At 38.7% G+C, this 16,775-nt stretch overlaps 1 protein-coding gene across 32 annotated transcripts in view; it reads left to right on the forward strand.

Annotated features, from left to right (window-relative positions):
- Window positions 1-16,775, forward strand: part of R3HDM2 (R3H domain containing 2) — a 160,066-nt gene that overhangs the window by 14,102 nt on the left and 129,189 nt on the right. The window contains exon 2 of one of the 32 annotated variants that reach the window (XM_059886670.1): window positions 15,978-16,040. The exons of the other annotated variants lie outside the window; for them this stretch is intronic. The gene's annotated coding sequence lies outside the window, so the exon portion shown is untranslated. The remainder of the gene's footprint in view (window positions 1-15,977; window positions 16,041-16,775) is intronic. 32 annotated transcript variants of the gene reach the window in all.

The following is a 16,775-nucleotide window of genomic DNA, read 5'->3' on the forward strand; positions in this document are numbered from 1 at the left end:
CTAACTCACCTCTACTACTACTACTAAGTCGCTTCAGTCGTGCCTGACTCTGCTCGACCCCATAGACGGCAGCCCACCAGGCTGCGCTGTCCCTGGGTTTCTCCAGGCAAGAACAGTGGAGTGGGTTGCCATTTCCTTCTCCAATGCATGACAGTGAAAAGTGAAGGTGAAGTCGCTCAGTCGTGTCCGACTCTTAGTGACCCCATGGATTGCAGCCTACCAGGCTCCTCCATCCATGGGATTTTCCAGGCAAGAGTACTGGAGTAGGGTGCCATTGCCTTCTCCAAACTCACCTCTAAGAGCCAATAATTAGTATTGTGCTGCATTTGCTATAGCACATATCCTAGCAATATTTTTAACTGTAAAAAACCAGGAAGACAAAGAGGGTTTGCCCTTTGAGTATTTTCCCTATATGGTAATGCAAACATATTTTTTCTTTCTTCTTAACTAAATGAATATGATGGCTGAAAAATTAAGTGTAATTGACTGTTAAGATAGGATGACTGAAAGGAATCAAACCTGTTTAGTTTCTGTGTAGGCTTTGTGAGGGAGTAAAATCAGAGCCAGTGCTTGAGACTTGAATTTTTAACCTTATTTGAGGTTCTTCGAGGCTTTTCTGTGTTTACCCTCATGAACTCTGCTGAATCAGTGTCTTTATATGTAAAATGGAGTTGATGGTCTGTTGCCTTTTAGGATACAGGAAAATTGACTTTTGGAGGTATCTTAAGGTTAAGTATGATAGTACTTCTTGATACATCTACTGATTTAAAATGTAAACACTTGAGATTGAAGCTGCCCTTAATGAATTCTTAGGCTAGCTTCAATATTGTACTTCACCTATAGTTAGTAGGTGATACAGAAGAGAGGCAAAGAGGTATCTACAGATACTAATGAGCATACTTTCCATGTACCTGGGATGTATTTACATCTCTTTGGTGGCCACAATCAGAAAGTGAAAGTCGCTCACTCGTGTCTGACTCTACGACCCCATGGACTATGCAGTCCATGGGATTCTTCAGGCCAGAATACTGGAGTGGGTAGCCTTTCCCTTCTCCAGGGGATCTTCCCAACCCAGGGATTGAACCCATGTCTCCTCCATTGCAGGCAGATTCTTTACCAGCTGAGCCACAAGGGAATCCCAAGAATACTGGAATGGGTAGTCTATCCCTTCTCCAGGAGATCTTCCTGACCCAGGAATCGAACCAGGATCTTCTGCACTGCAGGCAGATTCTTTACCAATTGAGCTACCAGGGAAGCCTTCATAGAAGGATAATCTATGTTAAATATGATCAAATTACTAGTCTCTAAATGACGTTCTCTAGTGCTATTAAATAACAGAACAGCATTGAAGTTAATATTTGCAGAGATAAAATGGTGCTTTATTTCCATGCTTTGTTTTTTTTTCTTTTTCTTCCTTTTTCTCTTTGGAATTAACATTGCTTTCATAAATGTTTTTCTGCCTATTAGTTTGTTAGAGGTTGGGAAATAGCAACTGTCTTTTCAATTTAGTAGACTGACTGGATTCAGCTATAGAATCTATTCAGATCCATAATGTGTTTTAGGCCATGAGTCTCTTCTGTTCTTTCTGTTCTATCTTGTCCTTTATTATAGACTTGTGCTTTGTTCATTTCCCAAAGTAGAATACACAGATTTAGCTATACACATACATGTGCACATACAGTGCCACCTGAGGCCCTCTGAAAAGATTATCGATTTTCTAAGTCTATTTCTTAAAAAAAAAAATTATTTTTGGCTGTGCTGGGTCTTTGTTTCTGCACATGGGCTTTCTCTAGTTGTGGTATGTGGGCTTCTTATTGCAGTGGCTTCTCTTATTGCGGAGCACAGGCTCTAGTCACTTGGACTTCAGTAGTTGCAGCGTGTGGGTTCAGTAGTTATGGCTCATGGGCTCTAGAGCTTAGGCTCAGTCGTTGTGGCTCATGGCATTAGTTGCTCTATGGCATGTGGAATCTTACCAGACCAGGGATCAAACTGATGTCCCTTGTATTGCAAGGCAGATTCTTAGCCACCGGACCACCAGGGAACCCTGGTTATAGATTTTCAATTAAGAATTACCAGCATTCACTTGCTACTGTTTCATGTTACAAACCCAGCATTTCCTTTGGTGTATCATGAGCCTAGTACATTTCTAAGGTACAGTATTAGCTTAGAAATCAGAGGAACTCAGTTTACTATTGGTCTTTGTTAGAATAAACATTACCCATATGTTTTCTGTCCAGGTTAGTTCTTTCGTAGAAGGTATTCTCTTAGTTTCTGGTTCTTCTCTATTTTTACAATAGAAAGAGTGATCTTTAAGTGAGGTTTACAGAACTGCTTCCAAAGTAATACGTCAAGAAGATTTATGAAAAGAACAACTTATTCATTTACTCAGCTGTTTAATAGGTACCTGTGATAGATTATCTACTAACGATAATAAGATAGATGTGACATCGTCCTTATTGTCAAGGATTATCATCATTCTCTATTGTCCCTATTTCATGTTTTATTTTTATAGATTACAAAAAAGTAAATACACTACAAGGTCATGAGTGTTACAGTTCAGTTCAGTTGCTCAGTCGTGTCTGACTCTTTGCAACCCCATGGACTGCAGCATGCTGGGTCTCCCTGTCCATCACCAACTCTCAGAGTTTACCCAAGCTCATGTCCATTGAGTTGGTGATGCCATCCAACCATCTCATCCTCTGTCGTCCCCTTCTCCTCCTGTCCTCACTCTTTCCCAGCATCAGGGTCTTTTCAAATGAGTCAGCTCTTCGCATCATGCGGCCAAAGTATTGGAGTTTCAGCTTCAACATCCAGTGTTTAATATCCACATGCTACAGAGCAACATCCAGTGTTCCTTCAAAAGAATACTCAGGACTGATCTCCTTTAGGATGGACTGGTTGGATCTCCTTGCAGTCCAAGGGACTCTCAACAGTCTTCTCCAACACCACAGTTCAAAAGCATCAGTTCTTTGGTGCTCAGCTTTCTTTATAGTCCAACTCTCACATGCATACATGACTACTGGAAAAACCATAGCTTTGACTAGACGGACCTTTGTTGGCAAAGTGATGTCTCTGCTTTTGAATATGCTGTTTAGATTGGTCAGACTTTTCTTCCAAGGAGCAAGCGTCCTAATTTCATGGCTGCAGTCACCATCTGCAGTGATTTTGGAGTGCAAGAAAATAAAGTCTGCCACTGTTTCCACTGTTTCCCCATCTATTTGCCATGAAGTGATGGGACCGGATGCCATGATCTTAGTTTTCTGAATGTTGAGTTTTAAGCCAACTTTTTCACTCTTCTCTTTCACGTTCATCAAGAGGCTCTTTCGTTCTTCTTCACTTTCTGCCATAAGGGTGGTGTCATCTGCATATCTGAGGTTATTGATATTTCTCCCGGCAATCTTGATTCCAGCTTGTGCTTCTTCCAGTCCAGCATTTCTCATGATGTACTCTGCATATAAGTTAAAGAAGCAGGGTGACAATATACAGCCTTGACGTACTCCTTTCCCTATTTGGAACCAGTCTGTTGTTCCATGTCCAGTTATAACTGTTGCTTCCTGACCTGTATACAGGTTTCTCAAGAAGCATGTCAGGTGGTCTGGTATTCCCATCTCTTGAAGAATTTTCCACAGTTTGTTGTGATCCACACAGTCAAAGACTTTGACGTAGTCAGTAAAGCAGAAATAATTGTTTTTCTGGAATTCTCTTGCTTTTTTGATGACCCAGAGGATATTGATGATTTGATCTCTGGTTCCTCTGCCTTTTCTAAAACCAGCTTGAACATCTGGAAGTTCACAGTTCACATGTTGTTGAAACCTGGCTTGGAGAATTTTGAGCATTACTTTACTAGCGTGTGAGATGAGTGTAATTGTATGGTAGTTTGAGCATTCTTTGGCATTGCCTTTCTTTGGGATTGGAATGAAAACTGACCTTTTCCAGTCTGGTGGCCGCTGCTGAGTTTTCCAAATTTGCTGGCATATTGAGTGCAGCACTTTAACAGTAGCATCTTTTAGGATTTGAAATAGCTCAACTGGTATTCCATCACCTCCACTAGCTTTGTTCATAGTGATGCTTCCTAAGGCCCACTTGACTTCACATTCCAGGATGTCTGGTTCTAGGTGAGTGATCATACCATTGTGATTATCTGGGTCATGAAGATCTTTTTTGTACAGTTCTCCTGTGTATTCTTGCCACCTCTTCTTAATATCTTCTGCTTCTGTTAGGTCCATACCATTTCTGTCCTTTATTGTGCACACCTTTGCATGAAATGTTCCCTTGGTATCTCTAATTTTCTTGAACAGATCTCTGGTCTTTCCCATTCTATTATTTTCCTCTATTTCTTTGCACTGATCACTGAGGAAGGCTGTCTTATCTCTCTTTGCTCTTCTTTGGAACTCTGCATTCAAATGGGTATATCTTTGCTTTTCTCCTTTGCTTTTTGCTTCTCTTCTTTTCACAGTTATTTGTAAGGCCTCCTCAGACAGCAGTTACAAGGTGGTAATAAAATGTAATATGAGAGCAAGGAGAAAGAATGCTTAATTCTAAATGACGGGTTCAGAATCAACTTTTCAGAGAAGGTAAAATTTGAATTAGTCTCAGTGGACTCATTAATTCAACCAGCATATAAATAGCTACAGGATTAGGTGCTGGAGGTATTAAAAAACAAGACGTAGTCCTTACCTTCAAAGAGCATAGACTGAGAAGTCAGGATACTGCAGCCTGATGAACTCTGAGCTAGAGGAATGCACAAAGTGCTTGGGAAGCACAATTAAGATCTGTAAAGACTTTCTGTCAGGGAGTTAGGAATCTTGAAGGTGTGATAGGTAGTTAACCTGAAGGAGTTAACAAGGTGGACAGGTACTTATGAGGAAGAGAGTTCTAGGGGAAGAACTACCTACATAAAGGGTGGAGGTGTAGAGCTGAACAGCATACTGCCTTTGTGAAACTTCAAGGACAGGGATGTACCTTCACATGGGATGTTTATGGGGATTGTTTAGAGAAAAGGCTAGAGAGGTAGGTAGGGGCCTAATCTTGAAGGCCTTATTTCATAGGCTGCAATGAATTTTGTGTTACAGTATGAAAACTACTGAAGGATTGTATTTTTAAAAGATTGCTTGTAGCAATGTGGGAACTGGATTGAAAAGTAGACTAGAACCAGGGAGTCCAATTTAGAGGCTAATATATAATAAATAATCCAGGTAATAGATTGTGAGGCTCTAATGTGGTCCTGCAAATGCATGGAGATGTACAGATTCAAGAGATGTTTAAAAGGTAGAATCTGTTAGACTTGGAAGTGTGTATGTTGTATATATATGTGAGTATAGTTGTAAGTGAGAGGGATAAGCTCTTGAATGATTCCTAGTTTTCTGGATTCTATGCCATGGTGGATGGTGACCATCATTTATATGAGTTAGGGATCAGATCAGATCAAATCAGTCGCTCAGTCGTGTCCGACTCTTTGTGACCCCATGAATCACAGCACACCAGGCCTCCCTGTCCATCACCAACTACCGGAGTTCACTCAGACTCACGTCCATCGAGTCAGTGATGCGATCTAGCCATCTCATCCTCTGTCGTCCTCTTCTCCTCCTGCGCCCAGTCCCTCCCAGCATCAGAGTCTTTTCCAATGAGTCAACTCTTCGCATGAGGTGGCCAAAGTACTGGAGTTTCAGCTTTAGCATCATTCCTTCCAAAGAAATCCCAGGGCTGATCGCCTTCAGAATGGACTGGTTGGATCTCCTTGCAGTCCAAGGGACTCTCAAAAGTCTTCTCCAGCACCACAGTTTAAAAGCATCAATTCTTCGGCGCTCAGCCTTCTTCACAGTCCAACTCTCACATCCATACATGACCACAGGAAAAACCATAGCCTTGACTAGATGAACCTTTGTTGGCAAAGTAATGTCTCTGCTTTTGAATATACTATCTAGGTTGGTCATAACTTTCCTTCCAAGGAGTAAGCGTCTTTTAATTTCATGGCTGCAGTCACCATCTGTAGTGATTTTGGAGCCCAGAAAAATAAAGTCTGACACTGTTTCCACTGTTTCCCCATCTATTTCCCATGAAGTGATAGGACTGGATGCCATGATCTTAGTTTTCTGAATGTTGAGCTTTAAGCCCACTTTTTCACTCTCCACTTTCACTTTCATCAAGAGGCTTTTGAGTTCCTCTTCACTTTCTGCCATAAGGGTGGTGTCATCTGCATATCTAAGGTTATTGATATTTCTCCCGGCAATCTTGATTCCAGCTTGTGTTTCTTCCAGTCCAGCGTTTCTCATGATGTACTCTGCATATAAGTTAAAGAAGCAGGGTGACAATATACAGCCTTGCTGAACTCCTTTTCCTATTTGAAACCAATCTGTTGTTCCATGTCCAGTTCTAACTGTTGCTTCCTGACCTGCATACAAATTTCTCAAGAGGCAGATCAGGTGGTCTGGTATTCCCATCTCTTGAAGAATTTTCCACAGTTTATTGTGATCCACACAGTCAAAGGCTTTGGCATAGTCAATAAAGCAGAAATAGATGCTTTTCTGGAACTCTCTTGCCTTTTCCATGATCCAGCGGATGTTGGCAATTTGATCTCTGGTTCCTCTGCCTTTTCTAAAACCAGCTTGAACATCAGGAAGTTCACGGTTCACATATTGCTGAAGCCTGGCTTGGAGAATTTTGAGCATTACTTTACTAGCGTGTGAGATGAGTGCAATTGTGCGGTAGTGTGAGCATTCTTTGGCATTGCCTTTCTTTGGGATTGGAATGAAAACTGAACTTTTCCAGTCCTGTGGCCACTGCTGAGCTTTCCAAATTTGCTGGCATATTGAGTGCAACACTTTCACAGCATCATCTTTCAGGATTTGGAATAGCTCAACTGGAATTCCATCCCCTCCACTAGCTTTGTTTGTAGTGATGCTTTCTAAGGTCCACTTGACTTCACATTCTAGGATGTCTGGCTCTAGGTCAGTGATCACACCATCGTGATTATCTGGGTCATGAAGATCTTTTTTGTACAGTTTTTCTGTGTATTCTTGCCATCTCTTCTTAATATCTTCTGCTTCTTTTAGGTCCATCCCATTTCTGTCCTTTATCAAGCCCATCTTTGCATGAAATGTTCCTTTGGTATCTCTGATTTTCTTGAAGAGATCTCTAGTCTTTCCCATTCTGTTGTTTTCCTCTGTTTCTTTGCATTGATCGCTGAAGAAGGCTTTCTTATCTCTTCTTGCTATTCTTTGGAACTCTGCCTTCAGATGTTTATATCTTTCCTTTTCTCCTTTGCTTTTTGCTTCTCTTCTTTTCACAGCTATTTGTAAGGCCTCCCCAGACAGCCATTTTGCTTTTTTGCATTTCTTTTCCATGGGGATGGTCTTGATCCCTGTCTCCTGTACAGTGTCACGAACCTCATTCCATAGTTCATCAGGCACTCTATCTATCAGATCTAGGCCCTTAAATCTATTTCTCACTTCCACTGTATAATCATAAGGGATTTGATTTAGGTCACACCTGAATGGTCTAGTGGTTTTCCCTACTTTCTTCAATTTAAGTCTAAATTTGGCAATAAGGAGTTCATGATCTGAGCCACAGTCAGCTCCTGGTCTTGTTTTTGCTGACTGTATACAGCTTCTCCATCTTTGGCTGCAAAGAATATAATCAATCTGATTTCGGTGTTGACCATCTGGTGATGTCCATGCATAGAGTCTTCTCTTGTATTGTTGGAAGAGAGTGTTTGTTATGACCAGTGCATTTTCTTGGCAAAACTCTATTAGTCTTTGCCCTGCTTCATTCCATATTCCAAGGCCAAATTTGCCTGTTACTCCAGGTGTTTCTTGACTTCCTACTTTTGCATTCCAGTCCCCTGTAATGAAAAGGACATCTTTTTTGGGTGTTAGTTCTAAAAGGTCTTGTAGGTCTTCATAGAACCGTTCAACTTCAGCTTCTTCAGCGTTACTGGTTGGGGCATAGACTTGGATTATTGTGATATTGAATGGTTAGGGATGGATGTTTGGAAATAAAGGTGAGGTCTTTGGTTTTGGACTGGTTGAATATGAGGTATCTGTAGAACCCTGTGGAAATATGTAATATGAAATTAGATGCTTCAGTCTGAAGTTGAAGAAAATCAGGGCTGAGGAGAGATTTAGGAGTCAACATCATATACCTTGTAGTTGAAGGGATGGGTTTGGTTCCTCCAAGGATCATGTTAAGACTGAAGAGCTAAAGGCTGAGAGCGCCTTGGAGAATACTGACAGTTAAAGATGTGATTAGTGGCAGGAGCCCTGGAAGAAATATAGGAAGCCAGGAAGGTAGATGGAAATCCAGTAAAGTACTGTGATAGGATTTTAGAGGAGAAACTTTCAAAGAGGAGGAAGGTAATTGTGTTTGTGTGTAGTGGAAATGTCAAGTATAAAAACAGAAAGGACATGAAAGTGTGAGTGTTAGTGTTGGTCAGTTGTGTCTGACTCTTTGTGACCCCATGGTTTGTAGCCCACCAGGCTCACCTGTCCATGGGATTTCCTAGGCAAGAATACTAGCCATTTCCTTCAGTGGGGGATCTTCCCAACCCAGGGATTGAACCTGCGTCTCCTGCATTGCAGGCAGATTCTTTACCGTCTGAGCCACCACGGAAGCCCTTACTTACTGGATTTGGGTCATTGTTGACATCAGTGAGAGCAGGATCACTGGAGTGATGAGGGCAGAGGCAAAATTGCATTGTGTTGAGGAATAAATAAGAGGTGGGAGAAAGTAAACTATTTTTCAGGAAGATTACAGAGAGATGGAGAGAGAGAACAGTAGTGAGAGTAGGTGGAGTGCAGAGAAAAGTTTTTAAAAAAGAATTAATCAACTTATTTATTTTTGGCCATGCTGCATGGCATGTGGGATCTTAGTTTCCTCACCAGGAATTGCGGTGAGGATTGGGGTGAGGGATTGAACCTGCACCCCCTGCATGGGAAGTGTGGAGTTGTAACCACTGGATTGCCAGGGAAGTCCCACGGGAGAGTTTTTTAACGTGAGAGACTTGAGCATATGTATATGTTCAGTGAATGAGCAAGGCGTTAGAGAATGGTGATAATGGAGTGAAGTCCTTGAGTGTGAAGAGAAGATGAACTCCAGAGCAGTTCAGTTCAGTTGCTCAGTTGTGTGCAACTCCTTGCAATACCATGTGCTGCAGCACACCAGGCTTCTCTGTCCATCACCAACTCTAAGAGCTTGTTCAGACTTAGGTCCATTGAGTCAGTGATGCCATCCAATCATCTGATCCTCTGTCATTCCCTTCTCCTCCTGCCTTCAGTCTTTTGTAGCATCAGGGTCTTCTCCAGTGAGTTAGTTCTTCACATCAGTCCTTCCAGTGAATATTCAGGACTGATTTCCTTTAGGATTGACTGGCTTGATCTCCTTGAAGTCCAAGGGACTCTCGAGACTCTTTTCCAACACCAGAGTTCAGAAGCATCAGTTTTTCGGTGTTCAGCTTTCTTTATGGTCCAACTCCCACATCCATACATGACTGCTGGAAAAATCATAGCTTTGACTAGATGGACCTTTGTCAGTAAAGTAATGTCTCTGTTTTTTAATATTCTGTCTAGGTTGGTCATAGCTTTTCTTCCAAGGAGCAAGCGTCTTTTACTTTCATGGCTACAGTCACCATGTGCAGTGATTTTGGAGCCCAAGAAAATAAAGTCTGCCACTGTTTGCATTGTTTCCCCGTCTATTTCCCATGAAGTGATGGGATCGGATGCGATAATTTGTTTTTTGAATGTTGAGTTTTAAGCCAGCCTTTTCACTTTCATCAAGAGGCTCTCTAGTTCCTCTTCACTTTCCATAAGGGAGGTAGAATTATTTTTATGTCTTTCATTAAGGTAGAGGAAAAGGTCAAGAAAGGGATGGGGACAAATGCTTGGTCACTGAACAAAGGAGTTTGAGGGAGCTTCTGACTTTAGGGCCTTGATATTCCTTGTGATGGAGGAGACTTATCCTTTTGGGTTAGGGGGCTGGTGTGTTGTAATAAGAGAGTCGGTAAAATAGAGCCCTTGAGAAGAGACAGAAATTTGAATAACTGTTGAGAGAATGGGAAGGATAGTTGCCAAGGGGTTTGTTTGGCTAGGATGGCAAAGGTAGGGTGAGGTGGTATAAGGGTGGGAATGCATTTCAAGCAAATAGAAGAGCCTGGGCAAAATCCCAGGAATGTTGAAGACTATGGTGTGTACGGAGAGGTAGCATTATTTTGATTGACTGGAGAGAATATCTGTAGAGCCTAATTTCATGATAGGCTTTAAGAGGTATATTATGGAATTTGAAATATTTTTAGGCAAAGAGGAACCTCTGAAGATTATCATCAGAGAAATGGAATGGTTATTTTACAAGGGTAACTCTGGTACCAGTTTTGAAAAATACAATGGATTAAGAGTAGAGGGAGAGACATTTGTTAGGGGGTTATTATAGTCACGCAGAAGATGTTGAAATCAAGATAGAGATGGGTATGGTGGGTAAGAAACAACCGTCAAATATACCTTGAAAGAGCAGTTTATTTCTCACACTACATGTTCATCAGGATAGATTCGAATTTTACTTATTCAGGGATAAAGGCTAAAAGGCCAGCAGAGGAGCTACCGTGGGAACATTGCCAGCTGCTTTGCTGGAGGAAAAAAAGAACTCTGGAGGTCTTGTCCCATTAACTGATTTCTCTGCCTATCAATGATGGAAGTGGAGAAGAAGGGACAGGAGCTAAGACGATCAGATGGATCCAGGAGATGGTACCAGAGTTTAGAAATTGGTTAAATATGGGAGGAGAGAGAAGTAATTGTGAACAAATGACTCTCAGTTTCTGTCTTAGGTGACTGGGCGGTGTTAACAGAGATAAGAAAGGGGGCAGGTTTTAGGAGTATCTAATTATATAAAATAGATATTAACAGACCTAAAGGGAGAAGTAGACAGCAATACAGTAATAGGAGACCTTAATTCCCCACTTTTATCAGTGAGTAAGTCATCAAGACAGAAAATCAACAAGGAAACATTAGCCTTAAATTACAAGTTAGACAAGATAGACTTAACAGACATGTATGGAACATTCTATCCAAAAGCAAATGTGTATCCAAATACACATTCTTCTCAAGTGCATTTGGAACATTCTCAAAGATAATACGTTAGGCACAAACAAATCTTAATAAGTTTAAGAAGATTTGAGTCATATTAGCAATCTTTTTGACCACAGTGGTATAAAACTAGAACTCAGTGACAAGAGGAAAACTGCAAAATTCATAAACAGGTAGAGCTTAAGCAATATGCTACTGAATAATCAATGGGTCAAAGAAGAAATAAAAAGAAAAATTAATAAATACTTAGAGACTAATGAATATGGAAATACAATGTACTAAATACAAAACCTATAGAATGAAGCAAAAGAGAAGTTCATTGAGAAAAGGCCAAAGTTAAGAAACAAGGCAGATCTTAAATAACCTAACTTTACACCTCTAGGACTAGAAGAACAAGCTAAATCTAATGTTAGTAGAAGAAAGGAAATATTATATTAGAACTAGAGTAACAATAGCAAAGATGAATGGAACTAGGAGCTAGTTTTTTTTAAAAAAGATAAAATAGACAAAACCTATAGCTAGACTTACTAAGAAAAAAAGAGGACTCAAATAAGAAATCAAAGAGGAGACGTTAACACCTCATATCTCAAGAGACTACTGTGAACAATTACATGCCAACAAATTGGACAACGAAGAAGAAATAGATAAATTCTTAGAAACATACTACCTACCAAAACTATATCATGAAGAAATAGAAAATCTGAACCAAACCCCATTACCCCATTAGAGATGTACCTCATTTTTTTTTGAGATTGGCTTTATTGTGCTTCACAGATACTGTGTTTTTTGTTTTTTAAACAAATTGAAGGTTGGTGGCAACCTTGCATTGAGCAAGTCTCGTGGCCCTGTTTTTCCAGTAGCAGTGATTCACTTTGTGTCTTTGTGTCACAAATTGGTAATTCTTACAGTGTTTCAGACTTTTTCATTATTATTTGTTATGGTGATCTGTGTTGAGTAATCTTCTGTGTTACTATTATGTTATCTTGTCATTTTTTAGCAATAAAATATTCTAAAATTAAGGCATGTACATTGTTTTTTTAGATGAAATGATATTGCACAATTAACAGACTACAATATAGTGTAAATGTGCTTTCATATGCACTGAAAGGCCAAAAAATTTGTGACTTGCTTTATTTTGATACTTGCTTTATTACAGTGTTCTGGAGCCAAACCTGTAGTATCTCTAAGGTATACCTATATTAGTAAAGAGATTGAATCTGGATCAAATAATCTTGATTATTGAGTAATCAAAAAACTTCCAACACGCAAAAGTCCAGGACCAGATGGCTTCACTGGTGAATTCTACCAGACATTTAAAGAACTATTAACAATCCTCAAACTCTTCCAAAAAGTAGAATAGGAGGGTACACTTCAAACTCATTTTATGAGGCTAGCATAACCCTGATACAAAAAACAGACAAGAACACTGGAAGTATAGAAAATTACAGGCCAGTATCCCTGATGAATATGATGCAGAAATTCTCAACAAAATATTAGCAAACTAAATTCAACAGTACGTTAAAAGGATCGTTCACCATAATCAAGTGGGATTCATTCTGGAGCTGCAAAGGTGGTTCAGCATCTGTAGGTCATCAGTGTGACACGTCATATTAACAAAATGAAGGATAAAAATCACATGATCTGCAGTGGTGCAGAAAAAGGATCTGACAAATTTAACATCTGTTATGATACAAACTTTCAACAAAGTGGGTATAGAGGGAATGTACCTCAACATCATAAAATCCAGATTTTTTAAGAAACGTTTTCTTCTATTAAAGCAATTCTTTAAATCAAAATTCTTTGTAAACTCCTCCTATGGATAAAAACCATATATTACAAGCCCTCAGCTAACATACTCAACTGAAGCTGAAAGCTTTTCCTTCCCACTTTTATTTGACATAGTTTTGGTGATTCTAGTCAGTGCAGTTTAGCAAAAACCAGGCAAATAATAAATAAAATTATTAAAATTATTAAAAAGGAATGAGGCATTCAGATCAGAAAGAAAGAAGTAAAACTGTCACTGTTTGCAGATGACATGATATTATATATAGAAAATCCTAAACACTACACTGTTAGAATTAATGAATGAATTCAGTAAAGAATTAGAATTAATGAATGAATTCAGTAAAGTTGCAGGATACAAAATAGGTATACAAAATCAGTTGTGTTTCTATATGCTAATAACTCAGAAATTTTCAAAATAATCTCGCTCTCAATTGTAGCATAAAGAATAAAATACCTAGAAATAAGTTTGACCAAGGAGGTAAAAAACATTTACAGTTTATTATAAGATCTGTAAGACATCAGTGAAAGAAATTGAAGAAGACACAGATTAGTGGAAAGATATTCTCTGCTGATGGATTGGGAGAATTAATATTGTTAAAAAGTCCATACTGAAAAAGGTCCATACCACTGAAACCAATTTACGGATTCAACCCTTATTGTATTTCTCATTACATTTTTTACAGGGAACAAACAATCTAAAATTTGTGTGGAACCACAAAAGACAGTAAATAGCCAAAGAAATCTTGAGAAAGAAGAGCAAAATGAAGGTATCATATTTCCTGATACCAAACTATATTACAAAGCCATAGTAATCAGAGCAATATGGTATTGGCATAGAAACAGATAAGTAGATTAATAGAATAAAGAGCCCAGAAATAAACCTATGCATGCATGGTCAGTTCATTTATGACAACAGAGCCAAAAATGTACAGTGGGCATGTGATGGTCTCTTCAATAAATTGTGTCGGGAAAACTAGACTACTGTATTATACCAGACACAAAAAATGGTTCAGAATGGTTTAGAAACTTGAACATATGACCTGAGACTATAAAACTTCCAGAAAGAAACATAGGGAGTAAGCTCCTTGGCATCAGTATTAGGATTCTTTCGATTTAACACCAAAAGCAAAGGCAGCAAAAGTAAAAATGAATTAAGTGGGACTACATCAAACTAAAAAGTTTTGCACAGAAAGGGAAAGGGAAAGTGAAGTCACTCAGTCGTGTCTGACTCTTAGCGACCCCGTGGACTGCAGCCCACCAGGCTCCTCTGTCCCTGGGATTCTCCACGCAAGGATACTGGAGTGGGTTGCCATTTCCTTCTCCAATACATGAAAGTGAAAAGTGAAAGTGAAGTTGCTCAGTAAGGGAAGCCATCAACAAAATGAAAAAGTCTGCTGTATGGGAGAAAATATTTACTTATCATATACTTGAAAGAGGTATAAATGATTATATATAAAAGTTATAAGGATTTATTGGTACAACACAGGGAATATAGCCAGTATTTTAAGGTAATGGAATATAAACCTTGAAAAATTATGAATCACTATATTGTACACCTGTAGCTTAGGTAATATTGTACATAAACTATACTTCCAAAAAACTCATATATTTAAAAAAAGGTTAGTATCCGAAATGTTCTCATGCAGCTCAATAGAAAAAAGACCAGTCTGATTTTAAAATGGGCAGAGGAGTGTTGTTAGGAAGTTCACTTTTGGAAATATAGTTGTCTAAATGAATCTGGGGCTCTTCAGAGGGGCAGAGGTATTTAGATTTTGAAGTACTCTGTACATGAATATTGTTCAATCCATGAGAAGAAATAGGGTCATGGAGACAGACTTACAGAGTGATAAGAAAACTGAGAGGAAACTCCAGGAAATACCAGAATTTAAGAGGCATTTCTGGCCTAAGGGCATTGGATTTTAATGTGAAGATTGATATTTTGGGGACCAAGGCAGGCTATATCTGTTTCTGACATAGAACCCTCTTGTGAGGAAGGAGCAGCTGTAAGCTGTGAAAAGCTGCTGCTTTAACATGGTAGAGTATGTTAGCTCTGTTATTGTGTTGATGGTGGATTTATTTTTATTGGTCCTTAGATGGAATGCATTTTAATTTTTTATTTGAATTTGGATATATTTGGCAATTCATGAAATTTTAGTAGTTTTAGTAAAGTTATTGTAGTAAATTTTAGTAAAGTTATTAATAGCTCATAAGCTAGTTGCCAGGACAGAGAAAGGCTAAAAATTGATCCAGTCTCCCCATATACTTAGAAGGAATATAAGTGAACAGAGAATGTGGTATCACAGAAGTATAATAGTAGCACATATTAGATGATTTAATCCTTAGAAGGTCGTCCCTGTGGATCAGTACTGTATTATCCCTATTTACAGGCGAGGTTCAGGGAGTGTCTTTTTCTGTTCAAGGTGCTATAACAAAATACTGGGTGGCTCATCAACAGAAATTTATTTCTCACTGTTCTGGAGGCTGAGAAGTTCAAGATCAAACATGGTCTGATTCTGCTGAGGACCCTTGTCCTGGTTAATAGCCTTCATCTTACTGTGTCCTTTCATGGTGAAAGGAGCTAGCAATCTCTCTAAAATCTTTCTGTGTAAGACAGTAAGTTCATGACCTCACCACCCCAGAGGCCTCATCTCTTAATATGTTTGGAGGTTAGGATTTAACATGAATTTGGGGAGGATACATTCAGACCATTGCAGAGAGGTTAAGTTAGGTTATTCATTGTGCAGCCAGGACAACCCACTTTCATGCTGAAGTCTGCACTTGTAAGCATCACCTGGAATTGCTTTTTATTAATAGAACATAGCAAAATTTATACTGGATAGCCAGGAGCTTGGGTTAAAGTTGCTGCTTGTTCTTTTTTACCTCCATGTTTTTATGTGTAATTCCAAACCTGAAGAAAAATTGAAGGAGTGATATAATGAGCACCCATATGATTTTACCTAATATTTATCGAATATTTTGTCACATTTGTGCTTTCACACCTTCTTTTCCCACTTCCCTCCTTCCCTCTCTTTCGCTCTCTGTCACATTCTACTTCTCACTTCCGCTTCCCTCCCTATACATATACACATTATTATTATTAATTTTTTTTTTACTGTGTATTAGGAAATTTCAGACATCAGGAAACTTCACCCAGAATTGCTTAAGCATATGTCACCTAGGAACAAGGTATTTTCCTATAATACTACAATATTGTTATAAAATTCATCATCTTCTTTAAAAGAGTTTACAGTGATATAATAATTATAGTGTATGCTCAGATTTCCTCAATCATATTAATAACTGAGATACTGTTTTATAGCTGTCCTTCCAATCTTGGATTTATTCAAGTATCATGAATTCCACTTATTTTTTATATCTTTTTAGCTTTTTAGTTCAGAGCAGTTCTTTCCATTTTTGTGTTTTGGGTCATTGATACTTTTGAAGAGTTTAGGCCAGTTGTATTGAAGAATGTTTCACAATTTGGATTTGTCATGATTATGCCATGATTTTTTTAAACAGTTTTGACAAGAATACTGTTTAGGTAACGTGTGCTTCTCTGTGCACACAATGTCATTTTGCCGCATTATTGGTGATAAGTTTGATTACTTAGATGAATTGATATAGGCTGCATTTCTTCTTTGTAAAAGTGCCTTTTTCCCTTTGTAATTAAGAAAATATCTGTAGGATGGTGCTGTTAAGATTGTATGATTCTTTTTCTCTACGTTTTACCCAGTAGTGTTAGCATTTGTTGGTGATCCTTGCCTGAATTAATTATTACATTGGTGGTTACAAAATGTTGATTTTGTCATTCCTTCTCCATTTACTAGTTGGTGTTATTCTATAAAGGAGAACTTTATTTCTCCTGTTCTTTGTTTTTGAGGATCACTATAGATTTGGTATTAAAAAAAATTCAAAATGTTG

The sequence above is a fragment of the Bos taurus genome, chromosome 5 (assembly GCF_002263795.3).
Source record: "Bos taurus isolate L1 Dominette 01449 registration number 42190680 breed Hereford chromosome 5, ARS-UCD2.0, whole genome shotgun sequence".
Lineage (NCBI taxonomy): Eukaryota > Metazoa > Chordata > Mammalia > Artiodactyla > Bovidae > Bos > Bos taurus.